Here is a 14,684-nt window from a genome sequence, read left to right as displayed (position 1 = left end):
CATCATCATCAGCATCATCATCATCAGCAGCATCATCATCATCATCATCAGCATCATCATCATCATCATCATCATCATCATCAGCATCATCAGCATCATCATCATCATCATCAGCATCATCATCATCATCAGCATCATCATCATCATCATCATCATCATCATCAGCATCATCATCATCATCATCATCATCATCGTGGGCAGCAGGAGCAATAACGCAAGACCCTGAGGGCTCTACTAAGTGGATCCTAGTCATTCTGAATAGCTGATATGCTTTTGTATTAATACAAAATATTTTCACATCGGAAACCAATGTGAACTTTAATATAAGACAGGTAGGTGAACTTTCTTACACAATAAAGTGACTTTGATGGGGAGAATTTCAGAATCTGGAGCAGCTGCTAAAAGGAATACATCTTACGGGCACCTGAGATTACCCAGTGTGGTCTTTCAGTAGGGAAGTTTCTGGCTGAAACCATCAGAGGTTTACAGATGTATAGTTTATCATTGATAGAAATGCAGAAGTTGGGAAAAGAAATCTGTTTTTGGTAGAAGGCAATAAGTTTTATTTTAAACATGTTAAGCCATTATGTCCTATGAATAATTGAACACATACAACTAGTTTTTCCAAGGAGCTAGAATCAACTAGAAAAGTTCTTTCAAGGAACTAGAATGAACTATTTATTAAAAAAATAGCAGCTAGCTTTTATTAAATGCCTACTATGTTCCAGTCACCAAGCCAAAGTAAACATTATCTTCATTGGCATACATCCAAATTATGCTCTGTTTGGGCTCTATGCTCAGAGCTTCTGATTCAATAGGTTTGGGGTATGAGAATTTGCATGTATAACAATTTCTCAAGAGATCTACTGGCCTAGAAAATAGTAGACATTTAATAAAAGCTAACTACCTGTTACTATTTTAAGAAAAATGGAAATGTAACTATGAGTGAAAACTCATGAAAATTTGTAAACCCCTTTGGTAATAATCTTTTAATACAGCTAAATGGCATGTCACTAATGTGTCTGCTCAGAAGCATACCTCTCCATGAGATTGAAAAGGATAAATCTTAATTAAGAATCCCACGAATGCTAAAGACAGAGCCCACTGTGAAATGCTCTCTTGGCAGCGTGTGAAAGCATGTGCACCTGTTCTAACTTGAGGGCTCTTCAGGTGCACGATGAGATGTTCCATATTTATCTGCTTTTGCCTTTTTTTGTATTTTTTGTACCTTCTATTTCCCAAAAAGGATCTGTTGCTTAAATACCATTTTAAAGAATTTTGAAAATGTATATATTCCCCTCACACATATTTAAATAGACATTTACATTTCTTCATCATAAATTTTGAAATTACTCAAATATTGATGATTTCTAATAAAACATATTGTTCCTTCAAGTGTATCCAATGAATCTAAATATACACATTATGCATTTAAATATACATGAACAAGCTTTTTAAAAATCAGAAATTTTATATCTTTTTTTTAAAAAACTATCTCCATTTTATTTACTTCATATAATTTTATCACTCCATCATGTATCTTTGTAAGAAAAATGTGTAAACATAGAAATTAACTTTTTTATTTTCTATGACAATTACAAATGGAATAAAACATAATTTGTATAAATATTGATACTTATTAAAATTAAGAATAAAATTTTATTAAAAGTGTATTTATTAATGAACTGATGATTCACTTTCCCCAATTATTGTATGTATCAGCAAATGGGTATTACTCATTGCTGGAATAAAACTCTGTTTTTGTATTAATTCTGTTCTTATTTTTTAATCTTTATAGATGGAAATATTGGGAAAGTTTTTTCATATATATGGAAGTACATGGAATTTGAAGAAATTTTGTTTCAGTATTCTTTTAACAATGTAACTTAATTATTTAAACTCCTTACTTGTTTTTCAAAACTCACACTGTAGAATTTATCTTCAACAATTATTTTAATGATTCATAACCTGACTAATTAGGTTCTTCCTTCAATTTTGTTAAAAGCAAAAAATAGAGAATTGCCATTAAGAAAAGGATGTCTTGTGTAGTGTCATCCACTATCTCAACAACAATATTTGTAATGATCTCTTTGTACCCAGGAACTTTTTACACGCTGGGGCAATACTTGTAGGATTCAAGAAAAGGGAGAGGGATGCCTGTATATTGCCAGGTGGGACAGAGCAATCATTAAAAGGAGGTAATAAAGGATACTGCAGATGGTGAGTTGATCCGTTTTAAGAAATAGGTCAGAGGGAAGTTAAAGATCCAAAAACGGTTTTAAAACTACTCATGTCTACATGCCCCTCAGATACCTCGCATCTACCCTTAGAGGTATAATACATTGTACCCCAGGAGGATAGGCACCCTGGTTTGAAGGCCTCTGATGCATACATAGGAAGGTTAATAAAATTAAGGATGAAATAAAACCAAGGAGACACAAGGAAATTTGCTTAATAAAGGATCACTATATAATGGAGAATCAGATTTAGCTCAGAGTGTTCTAGTCTCATTCTATACACAGATCACTTTAAATCCCTTTGTGTCTTCTCCCCCTCCCCCATTCTAGAAAAAAATTATTTCAGTTTAGCAGCTACTGAGAAGAAGCTTTTGGATTTCTTCTGTCTGAGGAGAGGATCTTCTAGGAGTCTGAGTCCTGATGGGATCAGGCAAAGAAATCTCAGTTCATGGGAGAGTCTCTCACTGGCATTCCTAATCTTTGTCCTTTCCCACAAAGTATTATGAAGACTGAGAAACAGTAGGCGTGAGTCTTGGTAATAGGTGTGGTTTTTCTCTTTGAATTAGGGCCTTTTCCTTCCTGGGTCACACAAAGAAAACATATTTCTATGCTCCCTCTTCTCAGTGTCAGAAACTCTACTGTAATTGTGTGACAGAGAAAGTAGAGGTCTGGGAGGAGGGAAAGGCTAGATTCTGAGTGGTCTCAGGGGGACTAAGAGGGTCTTTGAGGAGGACATAGTAGTCAAAGGATTAAAAACTAGAACCAATTGAGGAAAAGGAAATGCACCTAACTCATTCTGCCGCATTGGAGTTTTATAAGTGGAATGATAAAAAATCATCTGACTTGAGTCACACACACTCGGTTGGCTGCCTTATAAAACTGCTTTCCCTAGAGCCTGGAGGCCTATATATTTGATGAGTTAACTAGAATCAGAACTTGAAAAGAACTAGGTCTGACACGAAGAGACTATTTACCCAAGGGAGGACATAATTAATAAGTAAATTTAAAAGTATTTAATTGAGGGGGTCAAGAGTGTGATACCAACTGAAGCCATAACTGTCATTTTATATCTATTAAATTAGCAAAAGACAAAAAATAATGTTAGTGCCCCATGCTGTGAAGGATATGATGAGGCCAGGTGTGATGGCTCACACCTGTAATCCCAGCACTTTGGGAGGCAAAGGTGGGTGGATCACTTGAGGTCAGGAGTTCGAGACCAGACTGGCCAACATGGTAAAACCCCATCTCTTCTAAAAATACAAAAATTAGCCAGGTGTGGTGGTGGGAGCCTGTAATTTAATCTACTCAGGAGGCCGAGGCAGGAGAATCACTTGAACCTGGGAGGCAGAGGTGGCAGTGAGCCGAGATCGTGCCACTGCACTCCAGCCTGGGTGACAGAGTGAGACTCCATCTTGGGAAAAAAAAAAAAAAAGGGATATGATGAAATCCTTTTTCATTTTGCAGGTGGGAGTATAAATATTGGTAAACTCCCCTAGAAATTCATCTCAAGAACTATAAAAATATTTCATGTGCTTTACTCAATTATTCAATTCCAGAAAAATTATAATTTTCTTGGTAAAGGAAAAAATGAAATGTGTGAAAACATTTATTGCTGTTACTTATAATAGTGCAAACTTGAAAATAAATGTTCAGAAACAAAGGAGGTAATTCTTGTCCTTTAATTCAAATTAATAATATGGAGTGATTAAAAATACCATTATGGTGTCTATGAAGCAATGTGAGAAATGCTTAAGTGAAGAAAATACAAAATGGTTTCTACGGTATGATTTTAAACATGGAAAAATTATGTAGTTTCATGAATAAGGATTAGACGTGAACTTGGAAAAACAAAAGCATAACTGGATTCTAGGTATCTTTTCCCACATAAAAATCCATTATTGCTATTGTTATTTGTATCATAAATTATCTAGAAAAAATTGGACTTGCCATTTAGAATCCTTTCCAAATAAGAATCTGGTTAAAGCTCTCCACCTTATCACTCCATTCTCCTTGTCATTCTAGAAGCACGGCCTCTTGATAACATGGACGGTTTTCTCAGTCAAGCTTTACTGTGAACCAGTGCACACTGAAGCTCAGCTAACTGTTCCAAATAATGTAGGCAAAATTTTAAAAACTTTTTGTAAGCTTATTATTTTTCTTTAGAAAAATACAAAATGAAGCAAAAATGTTCTATTAGGCTACATACACAGATGCAAATCCAAGGAATAAGGTAAAATAGTGGGAAAATCAATTGGTCCAATATTTCATCACGAAGAAAACCTTCATAATTCTTGATCCAATGTTTATTTCCAGGCCCCGGATGTTTTTGAAATGTCTTAGAGAAAAAGTGGTACATTAGATGTAGTGAATCTTATGGCTCTGATTGAACTCCTAACTTCTGAACTCTGGAAATACATACCTGACTTTATCAATAGCCTGTCTCTTGTAAAGGAAAAAATCTAGACAGATGAACATTTCTGTGGAAAAGCCAGCCAGAGAGAATGCTTCACTTGAAACACGGCAGTTCCCACATCTCACTTGGGTCTCTGTCAGATCACAAGCTCAGTGAGGAGGCCTCAGTTTCCTCATCTGTGAAATGAGGAAATTAGACCAGATTAGCAGCTAGTCTGCAGACATGTTTAAAAAATAGTTCACGTGCTACGTTAACTTGGAAAAATTCAGAGAAAAGCCTGGATTTTTTGCTTCTTTTGAAAAAAATCAGAAAATCTGGCCACACAAGGCTGAGGTTCTCTTACAACAAGAGAAGGCTGTGGGCACGGTGGCTCATGCCTATAATCCCGGCACTTTGGGAGGCCAAGGCTGGAGGATCATTTGAGGCCAGGAGTTTGAGTCCAGCCTGGGCAACATAGAGAGACCCAATCTCTACCAAAAACAAAAAAATAAAAATTAGCCAGGTGTACTGGCACATGCCTGTTGTCCTAGCTACTCGGGAGGTTGAGGTGGGAGGACCACTTGAGCACAGGTGTTTGAGGTTATAGTGAACTATGATTGCACCACTGCACTCCAGCCTGGGCAACAGAGCAAGACCTTGTTTCCGAAAAAAAAGTTAAAAATTAAAAAACAAACAAAAACAAGAGAAGGCTGAACCTGACCAGCCATTTTCCCTCAGAGGAGCATATACCTTGTAGTTGTAGTCTCTGCCACTCTCTTCTGTCTTGTTTGCAGTAGCATTGGCTGTGCCATGCCTGAGAATCTACTGGCTTTTACATTAGGTTCAGGGTAATATTTAACAAGTGACTCTTTAGGAAAAAAAGCCCCAGTTTATAATAGTGTTTTATTTCCATGGTGTAAATACTTCTACCATGGCTGATTTCAGGCTACCAACAACATGCATGGCAGAGATGTGTCTATCACATGTATTGTATAGTATAGTATAGTATAGTATAGTATAGTATAGTATAGTATAGTATAGTATAGTATAGTATAGTATAGCATAGCATAGCATATTGTAGTATTTCTACCATAAAGTTACAATAGACCTAAATAACCTCAAGAGCAACAGATGATAATAAAATGTGGAGAAATCATTAGGAAGTGGTGAGTTTTAAGTATTTGCTACCTTCATTTTAGAAAGTATTTAATTTATTTGCAGGCTTATATAATTTAATTTTAATAATAATTTATTAAATTAATTTAAAAATTAAATCAATAAAATTTAATTTTAATAATTTAATTTTTAATAACTTTCAACAGCCAGCTGATAAATTTCCTGAAAATGATTGGCTGTTGCAAGCCAATCTGAGCAGACTCCAGCACTCTGCTTTTCAAGGCCAGAGTCAATGCATTGCTCTTATAGTATTTTTAGCCCCAACTCAGCACTTGCATGTAAATATCACTCAATATAATTGTTGAAAGAATGAATATATATTCAGTGAGTCTATTTGCTTAATCCTGTTTGCATCATCCTGGAGCAAAATGTCTTCTCTAGGTAAAAGGTGAACATTTCCCACCTGCCATAACTTCATTCACACCTCTCCCTACTTTGTTTTTAGGAAACAAAAGGTATCTTTGAATAAATATTTTTTTAAAGTCTTTAGATTTTGAAAGAAAGGAGTCTCTGGATTAAAAAGTGAGGTTATATTCTGAATGAAAACAACTAAAAGCAAAACATTTAAGAGCCTTATTGTATAAAAACCGGCCCCAAACAGTGCATATATAAATCCCCCTTATAATTTTCAAAGGTCATGTCTTCCTTTCATGTTCACTGTATTCATTCTTTTGCATTATAGAAGAGTGGATTATTAATTAATTAATTCACTACTTAATTATTGGCTGATAATCAGGTTGGGTGTTGGGCAAAGAACCTCACAGTATCTATTCACATACTAAGGTAGGAAGACTCCTGGGCCTCTTACTCTAAAAATGACTCTATACAGTAATTACTGTATTTTGGTGAAATGCCCTAAAATCTGCATGACAGAGTGCTTGAGTGACAGCTCAGAAATTGGCTGGCTGTATTACTCTGCTCACTCGGGGAAAATGCCTGGGTTTCATTCTAAGTGGCTACTTCTGGACCAGTGTGATGGTTTATACAGTCTCCAGTGCCCTGAAGGGTTTTTCTTTGAAGAACAAAAGAAGCAGATATAAATTTTAATGAATCCCATTCTGGCTTGTGACTCAAAGGAGCACTTCATTTAGGAATATAGAAGTGACAACAAATATGATGGGCCCCACATGGCCGAAATCCTGGCGTTTCCTGTGGGGGAAGTCTGCTTTTGTGTAGGCTCTAAAATTCTTCTTTTCCTATGTAAATAGGATCTAAAAATGAGGCATTTAACATCAGAAAAAATTTCTACCTCACCACAAAGAACCAATGTTCTTCTCTTTTTCTTTAAATGTCACCTAAAAAATATACATGGTAGATTTTTTCTGTAGCAACTCTGCCACTGATAGTGGGTTGGTGTGATGAATTAGCTACTATAATCATCTCTTTTCTCCTCATCTAAACATCCACCAGACTGTACAAGTCTACTCTTTGGATGACAGGTAATATTTTAAGCAGTGTCCATTGATTTTTAAAATTAGATAAAACATACTATAAAACGTAATAAGCTATCTGAAAAAAAAATAGAGTCTGGTGGTAAACTCTTACATTTCCCAAATATTTCCTTAGCTAGTTGCTATGACGAAGACTGGGAAAGTGGTTAAATGGAACTTCATATCATCTCAGGTCTGGGTCTGGGAGCAGAAGCGTGGAAGGAAAGTGTGAGAGGTAGTCCCTGATTTTTAATCGTACAGCAGGAATCAGTAATCTAGTAACACACCTCTTTTGGTTTTGGTCATTAAACCTAAGACTTCAGAAGATATTTATCAAAATTTTATGTTCTCTTTCCTGATCTTACAGTGAATGCATAATACATATTCAGGATGTGAGAGCAATCTAGCTTAAACATCTGTCACCCCATTGGCTGCCAGTGTTGACCAGATGATACTCTTATCTTCATTCCTCAATTTCTCCTTTTGGGTCTTTTTGGAAATATGGTGCTTGGTGAAAAGAGAACTCTTTCTCAAAGACATTATTTGATTATTAAAGGTATGTGGGTAGTAGGGTGACAAATCATTCCAGTATGCCTGGGGCTGAAGGGATTCCTGGCATTTTTAGTACTAAAACCTATAAAGCCCTAGGCAAATTGGTGTATAAACAGGTCACTCCCACAGATAGTTATCTCCCTTACCAGCACATCCAAACATGCTCCTGATTATTGATGGGAAGATAATAATGATGATGTGTTGATATTCAGGATTTGTCAAACGTATGAAAATTATTCTTGAAAGACAAATGGCTTTAATGCCTTTTGATACTATTTCATCAATCCACGAAACTATATACCCTACAAATACTTGACATTAAATGAAGTTGGTGCTTAGACTAATTTCTACTCAAAATAAATTTGAAGAAACATTAAACAAGTATTTAATATATTAGTAATAAATGTATTACTAATTGAAGAAATACATTCTCTGAAAGAGGATCCTTACATGAACTCTTTGACTGTTTTCTCCAAAATAAGCATAAATAAATTTACAAATGTCGGCAGATTCCAAGATATTGCTCTTTCAGATGTCAAACAGAGGTGATTTATGATGATGCATGAATGCCATCTCTAGAGACAGACATGGTTACAAAGATGTGCTACCATTAAAGATATGTTTCTCGGTTTCCTGTAGGTCTGAGGCAACTGTTGAGAGAATGGGCAGTAAGTCCATGGACTGCACTACGGGCAGCTTACCAGGTTTGTTTCATTGAAGAGGAGCACCGCTGGTGTGTCATCTTGATGTTAGAAGCAGCACAAACATTTGGTATCAATATGATCCAGACGTAGGTGAAGGAGACTAACTGGAAAGCCAGGACCATCTCTTCCAAAAAAAAAAACAAAAAGGATGCAGGTGGACGCAACCAATACTGTGATCACGATTTCTTCTTCATGTGTCTTTTAAAAAATAAACAGCATGCCAGGGAAAATGCATTAGGGGAAAAAGAAAGACATTGTCTTCAATGCTGCACTTTGTTTTAGCAGATTAAATTGATTCACATCACTTACAGGCAAATATCTATCTGGATCTTCAGCAATTTGAGGAAAACAAAGCAGATTTTAAAAATTTTCAGTTTACATCCTTTGGTCCCTTTTTCCGGGGAAGGTTTTTAGTGTGATGCTCAATCCATACTCAATAAACCCTCGGCTGCAGTCCTAGGCAAACAAAGAAGTGAGGTTAAGCATTAATCCTCTTAATCCAATGCAATGTCATTTAAATGTACTTAGTGACTCAGCAAAATAATATGCTTATTGAGAAAAAAAGATGATTAATTTAATCTTAATTACACATTTGAAGACCTTTTCCATTATCTTATGGTTCCTTTTAATCCAGAAAGAATCTTTTCCTCCCCAAATGCATACAGACTGCCTTAGCACAAACACACAATAAAATTATATTTTTTAAGGTAAATAATCATATTTTCAGGTGATGGTTTATTTCATTGATAACAAAAGTGGTTTAATTTAAGGTTTATTTAATAGCAAGCAGCCCAGTTAATAAAAATGAACTTAATCCTGGTCAGTGTGCAAAGAACACACTGTCACTGTTAAATTATGGCCACACACTCTCCTAAAGGTGCTTTGCATACTTAGAGAAAATATTTAAGAAAATATTTCTACTTCACATATGCAAAGCACCAATAAATGGTCATGTCATTGAAATTAATCTTCTTCAAATGGAATAGCACAAGGTGAGCAACACAGCAACAGTTGACCTTTTTACTAGGACTAGAATACAGTGTTGTGAGAGAAATTCTTAAATTTCCTCAGATCGATTTGTGTCCTTGACACCTTCTATTCTGTGTAATTGCCTAATCATACTTATTTCTTTTAGTTTGGGTTATGTCTTCTTTTAGCCCATGCATTAAAACCTTCTCCTATGTTTCTTAAGCCTGTCTTTCCTCTTTAAAATATATTTTAATATAAAATATTACAAATATACAGAATGATGTAATAAATCCTTGCTTCTCTTCTTAGGCTCGATTTACTGTTTATAATCATATGCAGTTATATTATTATTGTATATGTATGTATCTATGAATAATGTACACACTTTTGCATGCTTTAAAACTTTATATAAATGGTGTCATATTCTACTTTTACTACTAAAAGCTACTTTTTCTTTCAACATTATGCTTAGGGATTTATTATGTTGATAAATATGCCTCTAGTTAATTCATTTTAACTGCTATGTGGTACTTCAGTATGGATACATAACATTGCATTTATTCGTATTTTTGTTAATGGGCATTGTTTCTTATTTTTCTATTATAAACAATCCTGCAATAAATTTTTATAAACATTTTCTTGTACATATGTGTAAATGTTTGTTTAGGGTAATACCTAGAAGTAAAATGGCTAGGCCGAATAATTTTCACACCTTCAAATTTACTGAGCACAGTCAAATTGCTCATCAAAGTGCTTGTACCAATTTCCTTCCCCACTAGCAGTGAATGAGAGTTCTTATTTCTTAAAATATTTTTTAACATTGGTATTATCAGACTTTTAAATGTTATGTAATTCAATCGGCATTGTAATTTTAATTTCTGTAGTGTTTAGAAACGTTGAAGCATTTTCTTCAGGTATTTCTGAGCCAGTAAGCCTTCTCTGAAGAGCCAGTGGAAGCAATGTAAGAAAAGTTGCTCATCTTAAGCTCCTGTCACTTTGGTTGTTGGAAGACTGCACTGTGGTCAAAGTTTGTTTCAGTGTGTTCCACCTCAGTGCTCTTGTGAGATCCAGGGCACCAACCCCTCGGCCCTAGCACTCTCTATTACCTGGTCCCCTCTTCACTTAGTAAGCAATATCTACACTAACATTTCCCAAAGTACTTCTTGGTTACACTGAAGATGTTTTGTGAAAAACTGTTATGTACTAAATGAGTTTGGGAAACATTATACATTTTATTACTCTGTTAGGGGTCACAGTCTTACCCCAGGGCCTTTGCACTGGTTGTCACCCTTGCCTGACATATTGTTCATCTGGATATCTATATGGCTAACTCACTTAACAAATTCAAATGTTTGCTAAAATGTCATCTATTGAATGAAGTATACCCTGACTACTCTTTTTAAAAATACTGTATTCTTTCTTTCCTCTTACAACCTGTGTTACCAATCTACCTTTCATCCTGCTTAGCATGTCTTATATAATTTGTTATGTTTATTGTTCATAATCTGTCTAATCTGGCTAGAATGTAAGCTCTGCAAGGAAGTGCTCTTTGTTTTGTTCCCTGAGGCATCCCAAACACTTATAACTATCTTTGAAGTATAGTTGGTATTAGTACATATTTCTTAAGTAATGAATGAATATTAACACATTCAAGGCTTCAGTTGAAAAAAAAAGCCTTCTTTGTTCTGCTGAATTCTGTGTCTCTCAAACTTATTTGATCTCAGATCCCATTTTAAAACAAAACAAAACGAAACAAAACAAAACCACGATACTTACATTCTCCCAAAATAGTACTCCTCCACGACAGCCAGTTCTCATTCACAGGTAAATCGGTGAGATTCTCATTTATAGGTAAATCGGTGCTTTGCACATTCTCCTTACCAAAATTCTGTGTCCTATCATCTTGAGACAACCTTTGATGATGGCTAAACTTTTACATTCGCAATGAAATATTGGTAGCTGATAAAGAATAAGCAAGATTGAGGAGCGGACTTCATGAAGTAGTCTTTGATCTGAAGGAATGAAGCACTAGAATAGAAGATGTCCTCTTTACGGGACTCAGTGGAGCTATTTGGGGCACTTATTTTTTGGAAATATCTGTCAGATCATATGCCTCCTCACTGTCACTTAAATTATGTTAGGATGCCCTGGTGTCTCTTTCTGCATTGCAGGGATGAATCATGATGAGAATCTGTCTGACCCCTTTACTGAATAATCTTTGATAGACTATCTATATCGCTATAAACATTAAGGAAGAAATAAAAGCAGTTTTTTTTTTGATGATGAATTTTAAGTGGGAAATGGTCGGCATAAAAATAAAAATAAGGCAATGGCTTACACTAGAGAGAGCTGACTTACAGAAAGTCTAAGGCTTTTAGTTCAATTATAAGAAGGCATCTGTCTTTGTTGATGCTGAGTTAGCTCCTTAACCTTATTCCTTTAGAGCTTTCCTTTGCAAGCTCAGTAAGCTTCTTAAGAAAAAAAAAAAAAAGCAGAAAAGCACATCTGTCAAAACTAGAAAGTGGTGACTACCAGGAAACAAAATGAATCACAGGGTCACTGGAGAATTTCATAATAGTTTCAGCTCTCCGTTGCATAAATGGCCTCCTGTTTACTCTTCTTCCACTCTGATGATGTCAGTCAGCCAGTTTTTATTTCTTTGGCAGGGACATAAAGAGAAAATTTGGAAAGGATGGCTGTGTCGCCAATCTTGGGATATGTGGCCATTATTTTGCCTACAAAGGGAAAACAAAAGAAAAGCTAAGGTCTTATTTAGACTGGATCTGACAACAACAACAACAAATTCCAAGCTTCTAGAAATTTCCCAATGTGTCTGCAGGATGTCATCTAGGCAAAATATCTTGAGTTGCAAATTGTAGAGTCATAAAATCTTGATAGGGAAAGACTTTTGGAACAAATCATTTAGACTACATTGAATGTCTCTCCTGCTCTCTTGTATGCTGAGGAAGCTAGGACTAGAACGGTTAAGTGATCAACTGATTTGGTTTTCATATTTACAGTCACGTGTTGCACAACGACGTTTTGGTCAGTGATGGACCACATGTATGACTGTGGTTATCCAATAAGCTAAGGTTAATTTATTATTGAAGAAAGAAAAATATTCTGTATAAATTTAGTATAGCCTAAGTGTACAGTTGACAGTATGTACAGTCATGTCTCGGACTTTCACATTCACTCACCCAGAACAACTCACTGACTCACCCAGAACAACTTTCAGTCCTGTTAACTCCATTCATGGTAAGTGCCCTATACAGTTCATCTTTTATACTTCATTTTAACTGAACCTTTTCTATTTTGTCTATGTTTATATATGTTTAGACACACAAATACGTACCCTTGTGTTACAATTGCCTGTAGTATTTGGCATAATAACGTGCTGCACAGGTTTGTAGCCTAGGAGTAGTATCACATAGCATAGGTGTGCAGCAGGCTAGACCATAGAGGTCTGTGTAAGTATACTCTACAATGTTTGCACAATGAGGAAATCACCTAACAACGCATTTCTCTGAGTTTGTCCCCATCATCAAATTGCGCATAACTTTTGCTTTGATGCATTGGAAATATAACTGGCCATGCCTAGAGCAGCCAGTAGGGGGCATTTGCTATCCTTCCAAAAAACCTTGCTCTCAGAAATCCTGTTACCTCTCCGGTTCCCAGAATTAACAGATAACCAGTAGATCGTCGCTTTTTCATACTCAGTAGACCATCGTTCCTCCCACGACCCTTGTTTCATTCTCGTATCACATCCTTCCTGGCATACAGAATCAGCCGTGATAGGAGTGAGGACACTGAAGAATCTTGCTCTGTTTTACAGGCTGGATGATACTAAAGCAAAGCGGTCTTCATGATCGTGTAATAGCGCAAGACCACCACTAGATGGAAGCATAGGATACACATTCTCATCCAAATTAAGCTATTGTCTCGAATTTGCCTCCTTATGGGAGGAAAACCTTCTTGTGTAGTATTGGTAAATACTATTCAGCCCTTGTAATGAATAATTTTCACTTACCAATACTGGCAGAATGAACTGAAAAGATTAATGATATAATACCAAATGATTCAGACAAAAAACCCACACACCCCGTTATCAAGGAAAATGCAATTATTTACCTTGAATAATTGACTAATGAGGTTTATTGGTTTCTCTGATTGAATACTAATTTATTTTTAAGATTTCACTTTTTACCTACACCTAAGAACAGCATTTTATTTGTGGGAACGCTAAGAGACAGGGGTGAATATTGTAGAAAAATAAGCTTTCTATTAGAATGAACTACCTGTTATGAGTAAAGTTTCTAAACGGCACTAAATAAAGCACTAGGGCACATGGCTCTGGGACTGGATATGGTACTTACTGTGTGATTTTTAAAAAGCTTCTTAAACTTCCTGGACTTCAATTTCCTCTTCTGTATTCATTAAGCACATGTATGTAGGTGACTTTTGAGATCCCTGAGGAAGAAATAAAACACAGTGGTTAAGAAGAGACAATAGTGATCATCTTTATTGGGATATTTGGTGTCAGATTTTGTGGGCACAAACATCTATTCTTCCATTTACTAGTTGTTTGAACATTGAAAATGACCTAAGATTTTTCATTGAGTCAGTTACTTTATATATAGTTAAGAGGAATAATACTAGGACCTATCTTTTAAGATTAAAGTCAGAATTTATGAGACTGTATGTTTAGCACAATGTCTGGTACAATGAAAATACCATAATTGACAAAATTAATGTCAGCTGTCAATCTCATTCATCTTTATTAATGTAGTATAATCTTCCAATGTTATGAGTTTCATTAAGATTGCCAATAAGGTCCCTGTTTTCCAAGATTAAAATTTTGAGTCATCTCTAATTACTCCTTTTCAAAATCTTTTCTTTGTTTTTTGCTTCAGAACTTCTTTTGAATTTTCCTGCCCTTTGTATTTCCATTGCCACTAGACCTTTTTGTCTCTAATATTATATCTCCCTGGGCTCCAGTGCTGCCACTGCTATGCATGCACCTACTTTCTGGCCCCTGGCAGCATTGAGAAATATGCCCATCCCCTGGATGCCCAGTCTCAGATGAGACTCCATCTGTGGGAGAAATGGAGAGCAGAAGGGCCTAAGCAACTATTGCTGCTGCCATGGACACCCACAAATTTTGCCATCAAGTGCCCCCATAGTATTTGCTGACACTGACCTCAGCTGATGCAGCTGCCAGAAG

General features: G+C 35.8%; 1 protein-coding gene and 1 long non-coding RNA gene across 3 annotated transcripts in view; both read right to left on the bottom strand.

The window, feature by feature from the left end:
- Positions 1-8,868, bottom strand: part of GABRR3 (gamma-aminobutyric acid type A receptor subunit rho3) — a 54,163-nt gene extending 45,295 nt beyond the window's left edge. The window contains exons 1-2 of one of the 2 annotated variants that reach the window (XM_058437620.1): positions 8,801-8,868; positions 8,489-8,615 (exon numbers count right to left, since the gene is read on the bottom strand). The gene's annotated coding sequence lies outside the window, so the exon portion shown is untranslated. Of the gene's footprint in view, positions 1-4,656; positions 4,827-8,488 lie in introns of both variants that reach the window. The other variant, XM_058437618.1, reaches the window with a different exon arrangement.
- Positions 8,869-8,878: 10 nt separating this feature from the next.
- LOC131383259 (uncharacterized) lies at positions 8,879-13,923 on the bottom strand. Its single transcript, XR_009213153.1, has 3 exons — positions 13,837-13,923; positions 11,237-12,195; positions 8,879-8,947 (listed from the first exon to the last, which is right to left on the bottom strand). It is a non-coding gene; the product is annotated as an uncharacterized LOC131383259 (long non-coding RNA).
- Positions 13,924-14,684: the final 761 nt, after the last annotated feature.

Source organism: Hylobates moloch, unplaced genomic scaffold (assembly GCF_009828535.3).
Source record: "Hylobates moloch isolate HMO894 unplaced genomic scaffold, HMol_V3 SCAFFOLD_4, whole genome shotgun sequence".
Taxonomy (NCBI): Eukaryota; Metazoa; Chordata; class Mammalia; order Primates; family Hylobatidae; genus Hylobates; species Hylobates moloch.
Note: the sequence above shows the minus strand (reverse complement) of the source record. Positions and strands in the feature narration are given on the sequence as shown.